Genomic DNA, 17,267 nt, shown 5'->3' on the forward strand with positions numbered 1-17,267 from the left:
GTGCTACAAAATAAATCTCAGAAAAACTTCCAAAATATGAAAAATATAAGTGTATCATTATTGCTAAAAAAGTGAGAAATTATGAAGAAAAAACTGACATAGGAAGAAAAGCATGAAAATGATCAACTATAGCAGGGGTCAGGAACCTATGGCTCGTGAGCCAAATGTGGCTATTTTGATAGCTGCATCTGGCTCCCAGACAAATCTTTAATAAAAAAATAATAATGTTAAAAATATAAAATATTCTCATGTATTACAATCCATTCATTTTCTACCACTCATGTTCATGGTTGAGGGTGGCTGGAGCCAATCACAGCTGTCCTCCGGGACAACACCAAATTTTTATTGGATAATGCATAACATACATGGGTTGGTATGAGGTCAGGGAGTCAACTTCCCTCCTTTTACAAGTAGTTAGCTAGCTAACTGCAGAAACTCTTTTGATGAAGAAGATGGATAAAAGAAAAAAAAAGATGAGGAGTATCGTACTTTTCAGCAGGAATGGACAGAGGAATTCGCCTTTGTGGAGAGAGCAGGTTATGCAGTGTGTCTAATATGCGATGATAAAATTGCATCGATGAAATGGTCAAATATAAAGTGGCACTTTGACACACGCCATACTACATTTACATCAAAATATCCAGTGGGGGTTAGCAGGAAGAAAGCATGTCAAGAGCTACTGTGCAGAGTGCAAGCTAGTCAGCAGCAACTCCATGTTTATATGCAACAAGGTGACTGGAATTCAGCTAGTTTTGCTGGTGCTTTAGCAATTGTGAGAAACAGAAAGCCATTCACAGATGGGGAGTATGCCAAAACATTCATGCTTGATGTTGCCAATGAACTTTTTGACGACTTTTCAGATAAAGACAAGATAATCAGATGAATAAGACACGCCTCTGTTGGCAAGAACTGTTCACGATCATACCATCATGATGGCAAATCAAATTGAGGCAACACAAGTGAAGGACATAAATGAAGCACCATTCTTTTCTCTCACTTTGGATGAGTCATCAGATATAAGCCATTTATCCCAGTTCAGCGTGATTGCAAGGAATTCTGTCAGTGACACACTATGTGAGGAAAGTCTTGCTGTTTTGCCTATAAAAGAGACAACAAGAGGGGAAGATTAATTCAAGTCTTTCACGGAGTTCACTAAAGAAAAAAATCTACTGATGGATAAACTTATTTCGGTGTGTACTGATGGTGCTTCGTGCATGGTGGGGAAAAACAGAGGATTTGTAGCACTTCTTTGTGAACATGAAAAGAGACTCATCCTAAGTTTTCACTGCATCCTACATCAGGAAGCGCTTTGTGCTCAGATATGTGGTGAGCAGCTTGGTGAGGTGATGTTGCTGGTCATTTAGGTGGTCATCTTTATTTTTGCCCGAGCTTTAAATGATCGCCAGTTTAAAACACTGCTGGATTAAGTTGGGAACAATTATCCTGGTCTGCTTGTGCACAGCAATGTGCGTTGGTTGTCAAGAGGGAAGGTGTTCAGCTGTTTCATAGCTTGTCTGAGCAAAATCCGGACTTTTCTTGAAATGAAAAATGTTGAGTATCCTGTGTTAGCTAACACTGAGTGGCTCCTGAAGTTCTACTATCTCATGAACATGACTGAACATCTGAACCAGCTCAATGTGAAAATGCAAGGCATTGGAAATACAGTCTTATCCCTTCAACAAGCAGTGTTTGCATTTGAAAACAAGCTGGAACTCTTCATCGCTGACATTGAAACAGGTAATTTACTACATCTTGAGAAACTGGGAAAGTTTAAAGATGCATGCATAGCAAGTGACCCTGCTCAACATCTTGATCTCCAGCAGCTAGTGGGCTTTACATCTAAACTCCTGCAGTCATTCAAAGCATGCTTTGGAGAATTTTGTGAGTGCATTCATCTTTGTAAGTTCATTACCCATCCACACGAGTGTGAGTGTGCAGTGGACAGCGCCGACCTGAGTTACATCCCCGGTGTCTCCATCAGAGATTTTGAGCTACAAGCTGCTGACATGAAGACCTCAGACATGTGGGTGAATAAGTTCAAGTCACTGAAGGAAGATGAGGAATGACTTGCTTGACAGCAAGCAGAGTTGATGAGCAAACACAAGTGGGGAGAAATGAAAAAACTTCAACCTGTGGACCAGCTGATTGTCAAAACTTGGAATGCGCTTCCCGTCACATACCACACACTGCAGCATGTGAGTATTGCTGTACTCACAATGTTTGGCTCTACATATGCATGTGAGCAGTCATTCTCACATCTAAAGAACATTAAGACCAACCTACAATCACGTTTAATGGATGGAAGTCTCAATGCCTGCATGAAGCTTAACCTCACCATGTATCAACCAGACTACAAAGCCATCAGCAAAACTATGCAGCACCGGAAGTCACATTAATGGTAAAGAAGTACTTTATTCATCATTCGTTAGCAACAGCATAACAATGTTATTAAAAAGAATCAGAGACTTACTGTACTTTAAAAGTATTGGTCTTACATAAAATGCACACATTTACTTGTATTTAGTGTTATATATATTGTATGGCTCTCAAGGAATTACATTTTAAAATATGTGGCATTCATGGCTCTCTCAGCCAAAAAGGTTCCCAACTCCTGAACTATAGTATGTCAAATTTTCAGTGAAATCTAAAAAGAAAATAAAGAAGTTAAAAAAACAAACATAAAAAGAAAAAGTAAAGTGAAGACTTAAAAGGGGAAAAAGTTTTGCTCCATGTTAGAAAACATGATATGAATTTTATAGTAGCTCTTAATGGAATATTAAAAAATTTCTATTTGCAAGTTCACAAGCATGCTACATGAATCCCCCAGTGACTAAATTTATAGCCCTGTGGTTTTTAAATTTGGCTTGAATTGTGCTTTATGCTTCCTAGTTCAGTGTTGTGTTAAATTGTTGCTAAAGGAATTTTTCTATTTCACATTGTTCATATAAGATACATTTACTTTTTTGTAGTGGTTCATATGTACTTTTGAGATAAGATATATATAATAAATTTGAAGGTAATTATTATTTTAATTAAAATGTGTTTAGGTATGGAATATGTGTACATACAGCAAATTTTCTTTGTGATTTTTAAAAATTTTATTTATTCATTTTTAGAGAGAGAGGAGAGTGAGAGAGAGAGAGAGAGAGAGAGAGAGAGAGAGAGAGAGAGAGAGAAGGAGGTGAGGAGCAGGAAGCATCAACTTTTATATGTGCCTTGACCAGGCAAGCCCAGGGTTTCAAATCGGCAACCTCAGCATTCCAAGCCCACATGTTATCCACTGCGCCACCACAGGTCAGGTTGTGATCTTTTTTTATGTCTATGAGGTTGTCTTTGGAAGGAGTGGTTAGAATTTATTATTATTGTTATTTTGTTGCCATTACTATTGTTTTGGCACTCATCTGCCTCGCTTTTTTCTTTCTTTTTTTTTAAACTGTTATCTATTCCATTTATAACTGAGCACCACAGATAGGCTGGTTAAGATTAGAGACTACACCAGAGAAATTTACCAAAATCAAGTTCTTTATATACTAAAGGGACAAAATTTGAGCTATTTCTTTAAAGAAGCAGAACTGTTAACAGATTGTGTCTTGGCTGGTAATGAAAATTAATTGTTTATTGTTTTGGAAATGTTTTACCCACATTGACTTCATAAATAGGTACTCCTTATCAATCTTTACCTATCTCATCAACTAACGTCACTGGAAATAAAACAATATTACATCTGTGAGCAGAAAATCACTTATGAGGTCTAGAGTTTTGAAAACATAAATATTGTCCTGTGATTTTCTTCCTTCTCACATAAAATAAATAACATGTACTATCATTATAAAAACATATAGAAGCAGTAAAAGTATTGAAGTAGACAGCTAAATCAGAAGACTCTTGGTGATGATGGATGGCAGGTAAAAGTAATATCAGTGAAAGTAGAGAAAAATGGATTCATTTCACAAATAGGAAAGAGCAGAGCTTGATATTTAATTAGATATATGTTGCAAGTCAAAATGACTTTGTTTTCTGACTTGAGAATTCTGAGAATTATAAGATTAATATGTTGTTTGTTGCCATTAAACCAAAAGAAAGAGGAAGGAAGGAAGGAAGGAAGGAAGGAAGGAAGGAAGGAAGGAAGGAAGGAAGGAAGGAGAAATAAAGAAATTTAAACTATGAGGACATATTAGGTACTGGTTTTTATCATCTTGTTTGCTGGTTTTCAAAACTTTCTAGTTTTTCTATTGATGTATCAATAGATTCAGTTCATGAACCACAACAGCTAAGCATACTTGTTTCTGTCTCTGCAGAATAGCCTTAGTAATAGCTTCCTCTGTTCTTGTCATTACAGGCAACTCTTGATAATGTTGTCACTGCAAAGAGATTTACAGTGACTGCTGCTCTGATATCATTGCAATGCTTATTCATTGAGCTGGCAGTATGTTGCCTCACCCTGACCAACAAAAACTCAAACTTTCTTTCGTGTTGGCACTGAGGTTCAAGACACTGTTGGAACCATTTGACAAACATTTATACATCTCAGAAACGCAGTATTATGGATTCTTCAGGGCAAAATTTAAACATTTGAAAACAAAAACAAGTAGATAAATTGTACACTTAAGTTTATTTTATTTTTGAAATGCAGTTCAGTTGTAGTCTCTTTAAATGGATCTTGTGAGATTAAGAATTCAGCTTGTCACAAAGCTGTAGATGACATCATAAATCACTTTCTTGTGCTGAATAATTTTTTTCTAGATCATTGTCCTTTTCCCATTCTTAATTCCCTAAGATTGACACCTGACATGCAACCATTGCTGGAGCAAACTTGTTATTTAAAATCTTCATCAATTGGGATGATAAAAGACTAAAGACTACAGTACACATTTTCTGTCTTACTCCTAGGACTATATTAACTCTCTTGCTCTCTGTCAAAATATGGTTCACAGAGATCTTTGTTTGTCTTAAATTCCACAAAATATTATTCTAATCCACTAGATATATAGCATGTTTCTAATTATATCTAGTCCAGGGATCCCCAAACTACGGCCCACGGGCCACATGCGGCCCCCTGAGGCCATTTATCCAGCCCCCACCACACTTCTGGAAGGGGCACCTCTTTCATTGGTGGTCAGTGAGAGGAGCATAGTTCCCATTGAAATACTGGTCAGTTTGTTGATTTAAATTTACTTGTTCTTTATTTTAAATATTGTATTTGTTCCCATTTTGTTTTTTTACTTTAAAATAAGATATGTGCAGTGTGCATAGGGATTTGTTCATAGTTTTTTTTATAGTTCGGCCCTTCAATGGTCTGAGGGACAGTGAACTGGCCCCCTGTGTAAAAAGTTTGGGGACCCCTGATCTAGTCTATGTCTTACATGCCCTAATAACATAGATGTGCCAGAAGAAGAAATAAACATACACTAAGATTAACAGTTGGAAGAGACCATTACAGCAATATAGCACCCCTATATTGTTGTGACTTGTGAAAAGAAAATGGCATAGTAGAAGGAGCTATGAGTTGTACTTTTGGTCATTTACTTCATTTGGACTGAGACGTAACCACTGGTATAACTACATCCTTGGAATATTGTAAAAATCTTCATTGGTTAAAAGTGGCCTAAAAATGAAGGTGATAAAAAAAATGGCACATGGAAGGAATGTGTGGGATCCTAAAAATTAGGATGAGAACATGAAGGCAGATTCTGATGAAGCTGAGGACTGTGAACATTTAAAATTTACCATGTTTTCTTCACTAGTATTAGTCATCATCCCAACCCTGCCTGAGGAGTTTAAGTCCAACTTATCTAAGGAAACCAGATGATCTTCCATGAAGTAGTCTCCTTACAAAGCATTCCTGATCTTCTTCCAAACCTGCTTCTACCTCTGTTCTTTGCTTCTCAAACAAGAGTCAGTAACTTACATACATCTATAAACATTTTATTTTTTAACAATTGAAAATTTACATAAATGTAAAGATATACAGAGAATACCTCTATATCCTACATATACTTTCCCCTAATAATAAGTATTAATAAGTATTGCATTATTGTCACAATTAATAAACCCATGTTGAGTTATTATTACTAAATAAAGCACATACTTTATTCAGATTTTTTGAGTTGTCATCTATTCTACCTACTTAGGATTTAGGATCTCATTCATAATAGCACATTACACTTCGTTGTCATGTCTCTGTAGGCTTCACTTGGCTGTGACAGTTTTTCACATACATCTTGTTTTGTTTTAACAACTTTGATAATTTTGTGGGTTGATCAGGTGTTTGGTAGAATGTTTCTCAATTTTGATTTGTCTGACATTTTTCTCATGATTACACTGAGGTCAAGAATTTTGGTTAGGAATGGCACACAGAAATATAGTTCTATTCTTACCTAATCCTATCAACATGACAACTTGCTTATTTAATACATTGTTTGTTAAAATTTAATCAACTTTGGTTAAAATTCAATACTACTTTATATTTTGCTCAAATCACTTTGGTTTTGCCATTGGGAGCCCTTTTACTTGGCCCTTGTGTCCTTTTGACATATGCAACTCACTGTCATTTTATTTTTTTAAACTCTATTTAATTTTCTGATACTACAAGATGCTCCAGAGTCCATTAATTGTAACTGCATTTCTCAGAGGCACTCTTTATAAGATTGAGGAAGTTGCCTTTTATTTCTAGTTTGTTGGATATTTTGTCAATGAAAAAGTGTTAGATTTTTGTCAAATGATTTTATCTAATTTACTGACATAATAATGTATATTGCTTTTTATTCTATTATATGGTATATCACTTTCATTAATTTATGGATATTAAACCAATATTATAACCTTCTGGTAAATATTACTTGTTAGTGATATAAAATTTTTTTTTATATCTTGCTGGGTTTGATTTTCTATAGTTTTCTTGTGATGTCACTGTCATTTCATCATCAGAGGAATACGTACTGGCTTCATAAAAGGAGTTATGAGTTATTACCTCTTTTAATTTTTTGGAAAAGGTGAAGAATTAGAATTAATTTTTTTTATAATAATTTTATTTTTTTAATGGGGTGACATCAATGAATCAGGATACATATATTCAAAGATAACAAGTCCAGGTTATCTTGTCGTTCAATTATGTTGCATACCCATCACTCAAAGTCAGATTGTCCTCTATCACCTTCTATCTTGTTTTCGTTGTGCCCCTCCCCCTCCCCCTTTCCCTCTCCCATTCCCCCCTGCCCCCCATAACCACCACACTCTTATCAATGTCTCTTAGTTTCACTTTTATGTCCCACCTACGTATGGAATAATGCAGTTCCTGTTTTTTTCTGATTTACTTATTTCGCTTCGTATCATGTTATCAAGATCCCACCATTTTGCTATAAATGTTCCGATGTCATCATTTCTTATGGCTGAGTAGTATTCCATAGTGTATATGTGCCACATCTTTTTTATCCAGTCACCTATTGATGGGCTTTTTGGTTGTTTCCATGTCCTGGCCACTGTGAACAATGCTGCAATAAACATGGGGCTTCATGTGTCTTTACGTATCAATGTTTCTGAGTTTTGGGGGTATATACCCAGTAGAGGGATTGCTGGGTCATAAGGTAGTTCTATTTTCAGTTTTTTGAGGAACCACCATACTTTCTTCCATAATGGTTGTACTACTTTACAGTCCCACCAACAGTGAATGAGGGTTCCTTTTTCTCCACAGCCTCTCCAACATTTGCTATTACCCGTCTTGTTGATAATAGCTAATCTAACAGGAGTGAAGTGGTATCTCATTGCAGTTTTGATTTGCATTTCTCTAATAGCTAAAGAAGATGAGCATCTTTTCATATATCTGTTGGCCATTTGTATTTCTTCCTGAAAGAAGTGTCTGTTCATGTCCTCTTCCCATTTTTTTATTGGATTGCTTGTTTGTTTGTTGTTGAGTTTTATGAGTTCTTTGTATATTTTGGATATTAGGTCCTTATCTGAGCTGTTGTTTGAAAAAATCATTTCCCATTTAGTTGGCTTTCTGTTTATTTTGTTATCAGTTTCTCTTGCTGAGCAAAAACTTCTTAGTCTGATGTAGTCCCATTCATTAATTTTTGCCTTCACTTCTCTTGCCTGTGGAGTCAAATTCATAAAATGCTCTTTAAAACCCAGGTTCATGAGTTGAGTACCTATGTCTTCTTCTATGTACTTAATTGTTTCAGGTCTTATGTTTAGATCTTTGATCCATTTTGAGTTAATTTTAGTAAAGGGGGACAAACTGTAGTCCAGTTTCATTCTTTTGCATGTGGCTTTCCAGTTTTCCCAGCACCATTTATTGAAGAGGCTTTCTTTTCTCCATTGTGTGTTGTTGGCCCCTTTATCAAAAATTATTTGACTATATATATGTGGTTTTATTTCTGGACTTTCTATTCTGTTCCATTGGTCTGAGTGTCTATTTTTCTGCCAATACCATGCTGTTTTGATTGTCATGGCCCTATAATAGAGTTTGAAGTCAGGTATTGTAATGCCCCCAGCTTCATTCTTTTTCTTTAGGATTGCTTTGGCTATTTGGGGTTTTTTATAGTTCCATATAAATCTGATGATTTTTTGCTCTATTTCTTTAAAAAATGTCATTGGAAGTTTGATGGGAATTGCATTAAATTTGTATATTGCTTTGGGTAATATAGTCATCTTGATTATATTTATTCTTCCTAGCCAAGAACAAGGTATATTCTTCCATCTCATTATATCTTTTTCGATTTCCCTTAACAATGGTTTATAGTTTTCATAATATAAGTCCTTTACATTCTTTGTTATGTTTATTCCTAAGTATTTTATTTTATTTTTGTTGCAATCGGGAAGGGGATTATTCTTTTGAGTTCATTCTCAATTGTTGGCATATAGAAAGGCTATTGACTTCTGCATGTTAATTTTGTATCCTGCGACCTTACTGTATTGGTTTACTGTTTCTAGTAGTCTTTCTGTGGATTCTTTGGGGTTTTCAATGTATAGGATCATATCATCTGCAAAAAAGTGATACCTTTACTTCTTCTTTTCCGATATGGATGCCTTTTATTTCTTTGCCTTGTCTGATTGCTCTGGCTAGAACCTCTAGTACCACATTAAATAAGAGCGGAGAGAGTGGACAACCCTGTCTTCTTCCTGATTTAAAGGGGAAAACCTTCAGTTTAGTGCCATTTAATATGATGTTAGCTGATGGTTTATCATATATGGCCTTTATCATGTTGAGATATTTTCCTTCTATACCCATTTTGTTGAGAGTCTTAAATATAAAATTGTGTTGTATTTTATCAAAAGCCTTTTCTGTGTCTATTGATAAGATCATGTGGTTTTTGTTCTTTGTTTTGTTGATATGGTGTATTACGTTAACCGTTTTACATATGTTGAACCATCCTTGAGATTCTGGGATGAATCCCACTTGATCTTGATGTATTATTTTTTTAATATGTTGTTGTATTCGATTTGCTAGTATTTTGTTTAGTATTTTAGCATCTGTATTCATTAGAGATATTGGTCTGTAGTTTTCTTTTTTTGTGCCATCCTTGCCTGGTTTTGGTATGAGGGTTATGTTGGCCTCATAAAGTGTGTTTGGAAGTATTGCTTCTTCTTCAATTTTTTGGAAGACTTTGAGTAGAATAGGAACCAAGTCTTCTTTGAATGTTTGATAAAATTCGCTGGTATAGCCGTCAGGTCCTGGACTTTTATTTTTGGGGAGGTTTTTAATGGTTTTTTCTATTTCTTCTCTACTAATAGGTCTGTTTAGGCTTTCTGCTTCTTCCTGACTCAGTCTAGGAAGGTTGTATTGTTCTAGGAATTTATTCATTTCTTCTAGGTTGTTGAATTTAGTGGCATAAAGTTTTTCATAGTATTCTACAATAATTCTTTGTATATCTACGGTGTCCGTGGTGATTTCACCTCTTTCATTTTGGATTTTGTTTATATGAGTTCTTTCTCTTTTTTCCTTGGTAAGTCTTGCCAAAGGTTTGTAAATTTTGTTGAGCTTTTCAAAGAACCAGCTTCTTGTTCTATTAATTTTTTCTATAGTTTTACTGTTCTCTATTTCATTTATTTCTGCTCTGATTTTTATTATCTCCTTTCTTTGGCTGGTTTTGGGTTGTCTTTGTTCCTCTTTTTCTAGTTCCTTAAGGTGTGAAGTTAAGTGGTTCACTTGGGCTGTCTCTTGTTTGTTCATATATGCCTGAAGTGATATGAACTTCCCTCTTATCACTGCTTTTGCTGCATCCCATAGATTCTGATATGTCGTATTTTCATTTTCATTAGTCTGTATATGTCTTTTGCTCTCTGCACTTATTTCTTCTTTGATCCATTCATTTTTTAAAAGTACGTTGTTTAGTTTCCACATTTTTGTGGGATTTTTTTCCTCTTTTTTGCAGTTGAATTCTAGTTTCAAGGCTTTATGATCAGAAAATATACTTGGTACAACTTCAATTTTTCTGAATTTGCTGATGTTATTTTTGTGGCCCAACATATGGTCAATTCTTGAGAATGATCCATGTACATTGGAGAAAAAAGTATACTCAGTCACTTTGGAATGAAATGTTCTGTAGATATCTATCATATCCAGGTGCTCTAGTGTTTTGTTTAAGGCCACTATGTCTTTGTTGATTCTCTGTTTGGATGACCGATCTAGAGCCGTCAGCAGTGTATTGAGGTCTCCAAGTATGATTGTATTTTTGTCAGTTTTTGTTTTAAGATCAATAAGTAGCTGTCTTATATATTTTGGTGCTCCTTGGTTTGGTGTATATATATTAAGAATTGTTATGTCTTCTTGATTCAGTGTCCCCTTAGCCATTATGAAATGGCCATTTTTGTCTCTGAGTACTTTTCCTGTCTTGTAGTCAGCATTTTCTGATATGAGTATTGCTACACCTGCTTTTTCTTGGATGTTATTTGCTTGGAGTATTGTTTTCCAGCCTTTCACTTTGAATTTGTTTTTATCCTTGTTACTTAGATGAGTTTCCTGTAGGCAGCATACAGTTGGATTTTCTTTTTTAATCCATTCTGCTACTCTGTGCCTTTTTATTGGTGAGTTTAATCCGTTTATATTTAGTGTAATTATTGATACTTGTGAGTTCCCTATTGCCATTTTATGTCTTGCTTTCTGTTAGTTTTGTATCTTGTTTGATCCTTCTCTTTCATTTTTCTATCTTTTGTTTTTATTTGGTTGTATTCCATACATCTTTCCTCTGTTGCTATCTTTTTTATCTCATGTGCTTCTGTGGTGGTTTTTTTCAATGGTGGTTACCTTTGAGTAATGAAAAGGGTCCCTACCCTGTTCATTGTAGCGAACTATTTTGTGAGTACTTTTGCACTCCATCGTCCTTTGCTACTGTTAATCTCCATCTTCTCCCCCCCTTTCTTTTTGTTGTTGTCACAGTTTAAATTTGGTTTTATTGTGTTCTTCTTGGAGCTTTTATTTGTGGCTCTTTTTTTTCTGTTTTTTGTATCTGATTGGAGAACCCCCTTTAGTAATTCCTGGAGTGGTGGTTTTCTGATGATAAATTCCCTCATCTTTTCTGTATCTGTGAATGTTTTTATTTCTCCTTCATATTTGAAGGATAGCTTTGATGGGTATAGTATTCATGGCTGAAAGTTCCTCTCTTTCAGGACTTTAAATATTGGGGTCCACTCTCTTCTAGCTTGTAGAGTTTCTGCTGAGAAATTTGATGATAATCTAATGGGCCTTCCTTTATATGTTGTATTCTTCTTTTCCCTGGCTGTCTTGAGAATTTTTTCTTTGCTGTTGGTTTGTGTCAATTTCATTATGATATGCCTTGGAGTAGATTTGTTGGGGTTAAGAAAACTTGGAGTTCTGTTTGCTTCTTGAACTTGAGGCTTTAGTTCTTTCCACAGGCTTGGGAAGTTCTCATTTATTATTTGTTTGAGTATGTTCTCCATTCCATTTTCTCTCTCTTCTCACTCTGATATACCTATTATTCTTATGTTATTCTTTTTGATGGAGTCAGATAATTCTTGTAGGGCTATCTCATTTTTTTAATTTTTGAGTCTCTTTCTTCTTCTCTCTGTTGTGCCTCAAGTTGCTTGTCTTCTATTTCACTAATCCTCTCTTCTATCTGACCTGTTCTATTAGCTAAGCTTGTTACTTCATTTTTCAGCTCGTGAATTGAGATTTTCATCTCTGTTTGATTTGTTTTTATAGTTTCAATTTCCTTGGACATATATTCTTTGTGTTCATTGAGTTGTTTTCTGAGCTCCCTAAATTGCCTTTCTGTGTTTTCTTGTATATCTCGGAGGATTTTTAGGATTTCTATCTTGAATTCTCTGTCATTTAGCTCCAAGGTTTTCAATATATTAAATTTTTTCTTTATAGATTTTTCCTCATCTAGCTGTGTTACCTCTCTTTCTTTTGTATCCATGATATTCGATTTTCTCTTCCTTAATGGCATCTGAGGGTGGTTTTGTTGATAGTATTAATGATATTTAATAAAGAATAAAAAGTTAAAATAAAAAATTGAAAAGAGTTTTTAAAAAAATGTTTTTTTAAAAAAAATTAATAATGAAATAAAATAAAATAAAATAAAAATTTTAAAAAAAGGAAATTATTCCCCCCCTCCTTTTTTCCTCTCCTCTCCTCTCCCCTCTTTCTTGAGAAAATCTTGTGGTAAACTGTGAATTATAACAAACAATGCCTGTAATAGAGGGCCTGAATTGGGGAAAAGTAATAAAGGGGCAAAAAAAAAGAAAAAAAAAAGAAGGGGGTATGGACCCACAAAAAGCAAATAAGGAAAAAATTTAGGTCAAGAATAAAATGATTTGCTTTTAGGTGTTGGTTGACAAAGAGTTATGATGAGAGGAATAAGAGGAAAACAGAAAAATGGAGGGACAAATTAAAAAATTACTATTGTATTTAGTGGAACAAGAACTAGATAATATGGAGAGCCAGGGATGGGAGCACTGCTAGTGAGTTAAAAAGGTGAAGTAAAAAACCCCCAAAATGCCACAAACATAGGTTTGAGTCCCAGATAAGATAATTTGTTTGTTATTGAGGTTTGAATGAGAGGAGATGTAAAGGAGAAAGGAAGAAACTAATATAGAGGGAGAAAAGAAAGAGAGAGAGAGAAAAAAAGAGGGAACCACTAAAAGAAGAAAAAAGAGAGAGAGAGAGAGTTAAGGGTTTTGGAGTGCAACCCTCATAGAGAGAAAGGAAGAGAAGAGAAAAGATAATGGGAGATTTAACACTTATGGGTAGTGTAGTTCAAGGAGAGGAGAGAGTAAGACCGGCAGAGAGTTAATCAGCCAAATTGGAGGAGGAAAAAAAATATCAAGAATGAAGATAAGAGAAACAAATGAACAAATATAATAAAATGGGATAGGTTATAAAGTCTGCAGATTATTCTTGATTTTGAGAGGTTATCTTCTTGCTTTTTCTTTTCTCTCACTCTTCCTGGTCTGTGACTCTGTACCCCGGGTTCTGCCCCTTTGGCATGCTCAGGTAGAGGTTTGCAGTTGATAAGTCTCTATGGCAATGTCATGTATTGTGCTTTAGTCTCGTTGGCAGTCGAGGCTCATTACCATTTATAGGCTCCGACAGTGAGAGAGTCCGTGTTCCTGGAGCCTTTCTCCAGGATTATCTCCTGATAATCCAGCTATGGGGTTGCTGCTGCCTCTGCCTGGATAGTAAGAGGCTCAAATTGCTGGCAACTCCCCACTCTATTTCCACTCAGCACAGGGCTCTGGGTAAGGCTCAGTCAGTCAGAGCTGCTAGCATAATCAGGCGGGGTTTCCTCCCACTCAAAGACCTCTGGCTCTGCCACTCTGTCCAGTAACACAGGCGGGCGCCCACTTCCGGGGCGCTTGGAGGAAACCCTTGCTCACTATCTGTGTGCGCAGACCAGGAAATCTGGCCAGCAGTCTCACTCTCTGATTGAAACCCCCAACCGCATGGAAAAGTTGCAGCGTTGGAATTGGCTCTCGCTCCGTCCCCGTGCGCGGCTTTTGCAAGGCGCTGGAGCGCCCGAGATTCCGCTTTGGCCCACACAAAGGCCCCTGACTCTGCCCCTCTGTGCGATAACACGGGCGCAAACTGCCGAGGCACTCGGAGGAATCTCTCGCTCACTATCTGCGCGCGCAGACCAGGATATGAGGCCGGCCGCGTTTCCCTCTGAGTGAATCCCCTACCAGCTCAGAAAAGTTCCACCCTTGGAATTAGTTCTCGCTCCCTCCGTGCGCGGCTTTCCCAGGGTGCTGTGGCTGCCCAGAGATTCCACTTTCGGCCCACAGAAACGCCTCTGATTCTTCCTCTCTGTGGGGTAACACGGGCACCCACTCCCGGGGTTTAGGAAGAAATCTCTCGCCCACTATCTGCACGCGCTGACCAGGAGATCGGGTAAAATGGCTGCCACGCTTGTCTTTCTTTGTTTGGGTTTGGCACAAGTGTTAGCTTGTATTGCCTGGGTTGCCACAGGATCAGTTTTTCCTTGGCTTGGATCTCCGTGCCACAGCCTGGTTCGGCCGTTTGTGCCACAGCCTGGATCTATTCACCCCCTTTGCCTGTCTCAGTTTCTATATTCACGGATCCAAGAGAAAGCCGCCCTGTTTAGGTTAGTGAGGAAGGCGGAGCATTTCTTACTCCCTATTTCCTTCGGGGTTTGGTTATATATTTAGCCAATTTTTCGTTCGACCATACCTTCGGGTGTATTGCAAAACATCTGGAGGCTCCAAGGATAGGTTTTTCTGTTTCTGTTTGAAGATCTTGTTGAGTTTTGGGGGAGATCTATCAGCATCGCTTCCTACCCCGCCATTACTCTGACGTCATCTATCAGAATTAATTTTTTTTAATGTTTGATAGACTTCACCAGTGATATGAATATGTGCTTTATTTTGTTGGCACATTTTAAATTGCCAATTCAATCTCTTCAGTTGTTATAGGTCTAGTCTGTCATTATCTTCTACAATTAGTTTTAGTAGTCTATGACTTTCTGGGAAACTGTTCATTCTATCTGAAGTCATCAAATTTGTTGGTGCATAATATTTATTTATTTATTTATTTATTTTTAATTTTTTTAAATTTTAATTCATTGAGTTAACATAAATTCAAATGTTCCACTCAATATAACTCCCTCACCCCCATTACCCCCCACGTATCCTTTAGGATTTGCTGTCCTGTTATCTGTATCTATGTGTTATGTATACATAATTTTACTAATTCTTTAACTTCTCTGATTTCATCCTGCATCCCCCTTTCCTTTGAGAGTTGTCCTTCTGCTCCCTCGACCCCGCCTTTACCTCTATTCCATTCCTCAGTTCACTTTGTTCATTAGATTCCACATATAAGTGAGATCATATGATATTTGTCTTTCTCTGCCTGGCTTATTTCCCTTAGCACAGATCTCCAAGTTCATCCAGGCCATCACAAAACATAAGGTTTTCTTCTTCATGGCTACATAGTATTCCATGGTGTATAGCAGGGGTCCCCAAACTTTTTACACAGGGGGCCAGTTCACTGTCCCTCAGACCATTGGAGGGCCAGACTATAAAAAAAAACTATGAACAAATCCCTATGCACACTGCACATATCTTATTTTAAAGTAGAAAAACAAAACGAGAACAAATATAACATTTAAAATAAACAAGTAAATTTAAATCAACAAACTGACCAGTATTTCAATGGGAACTATGCTCCTCTCACTGACCACCAATGAAAGAGGTGCCCCTTCCGGAAATGTGGTGGGGGCCAGATAAATGGCCTCAGGGGGCTGCATGTGGCCCACGGGCCATAGTTTGGGGACCCCTGGATAGGTACCACAGCTTTTTAATCCACTCATCCACTGATAGACATCTGGGCTGTTTCTAGATCTTGGCTATTGTAAACAATGCTGCAGTAAACATGGAAATGCATAACTTCTTTTGAATCAGTGAATTGGTATTAGGATATATTCCTAATAGTGGGACAGCTGGGTCAAAAGGAAGTTCCATTTTTAATTTTTTGAGGAAACTTCATACTATTTTTCACAGTTGGTAGCAGAAGGCTGCATCTCACCAGCTCTAGAGATTGAAGTTCCAAATAAGACCCATTAGAAAGTATAATAGACAGGAAAATATTTGTCTTTCTTTATATATTATAGAGGAGGGCATCAACAGATTTAGAAAGTTTGGAATGCTATAGATGATTTACCAATTAAGATTTAATCACTTATTTTATGAGGGGCAGACCATTTTCCACTGTCATAAATTTATGACAACTCTAGTTCACAGAACTAGAATCCCTTTAAAATAAGAGAGGCCAGGTACCTTAGAGTAAGTTTCTTGGAAACTCTTCCAAAAACTTACAATGTTGGTCACCCTCACTACCATTCCTTTTCTTCTTTTTTTATGGAATGAGAAGAGGAAGATAGAGACAAGCTCTCACATGCTCCCCAATGTAGATCCACCCAGCAAGCCCACTAGGGAATGATACTCTGCCAATCTAGGGTCTGGGCTCCATTGCAACCAGAGCCATTTTTTAGTGCCTGAGGCAGAGACCATGGAGTCAACCTCAGCTCCCAGGACCAACTTGCTGTAATTGAGCCATGACTGCAGAAGAGGAAGAGAAAGACAAGTGAGAGGGGGAGTGGTGGAGAAGCAAATGGGAGCTTCTCCTGTGTGCCTTGACCAGGAATCAAACCCAGGACATCCACATGCTGGGCCATGGCTCTACCACTGAGCCAATCAACCAGGGCCTTTCCCTACCATTTCTAAGGGGCACTGCAACCTGATTATGGATTAAAGAAGAAAAAGCAATCAAAATTTTCAGGGATTAATGAACACTGATTTTGTAGACCTAAAGCATCACTGTTGTCTACCAGTCAGAGTAGGGTCTTATGGAGGTCATGTGATTAATGAAGGTTTCTTGTTGGTGGTAGGGTTTTTTTTTTAATCAATAAAAGTTTGCTTTAAGTCTGTCTCATAGCCAGTTCAGTTTTTCTAGGATATATCTTTACATTTTTCCACTCGCCTATTTCCCTTATAAAGTAATATGGGCTGAAAGAGTTCAACTACTTCCCAAGGGTAAGTATTGCTTTCCACAGTGTGACTAAATAGCATCATTAGAATATTGTAGTTGAGCTATGATGACATGTCCTATGAACAATACATTACTTGGGAGGATGTATGAAAAATGTGGCATACTCTCCAGCATATCTCTTCATCTTGTCTGGCCATTAGGTTTTCTGTCATCAACATGTGCAGTTTTATTTACTATGAAACTTGTAAGTGGATCTATCCAATTGGTCAGAAACAAGGACTTAAGAATAATGCATTTGGATTTATGA

This window comes from Saccopteryx bilineata, chromosome 1, assembly GCF_036850765.1.
Source record: "Saccopteryx bilineata isolate mSacBil1 chromosome 1, mSacBil1_pri_phased_curated, whole genome shotgun sequence".
Taxonomy (NCBI): Eukaryota; Metazoa; Chordata; class Mammalia; order Chiroptera; family Emballonuridae; genus Saccopteryx; species Saccopteryx bilineata.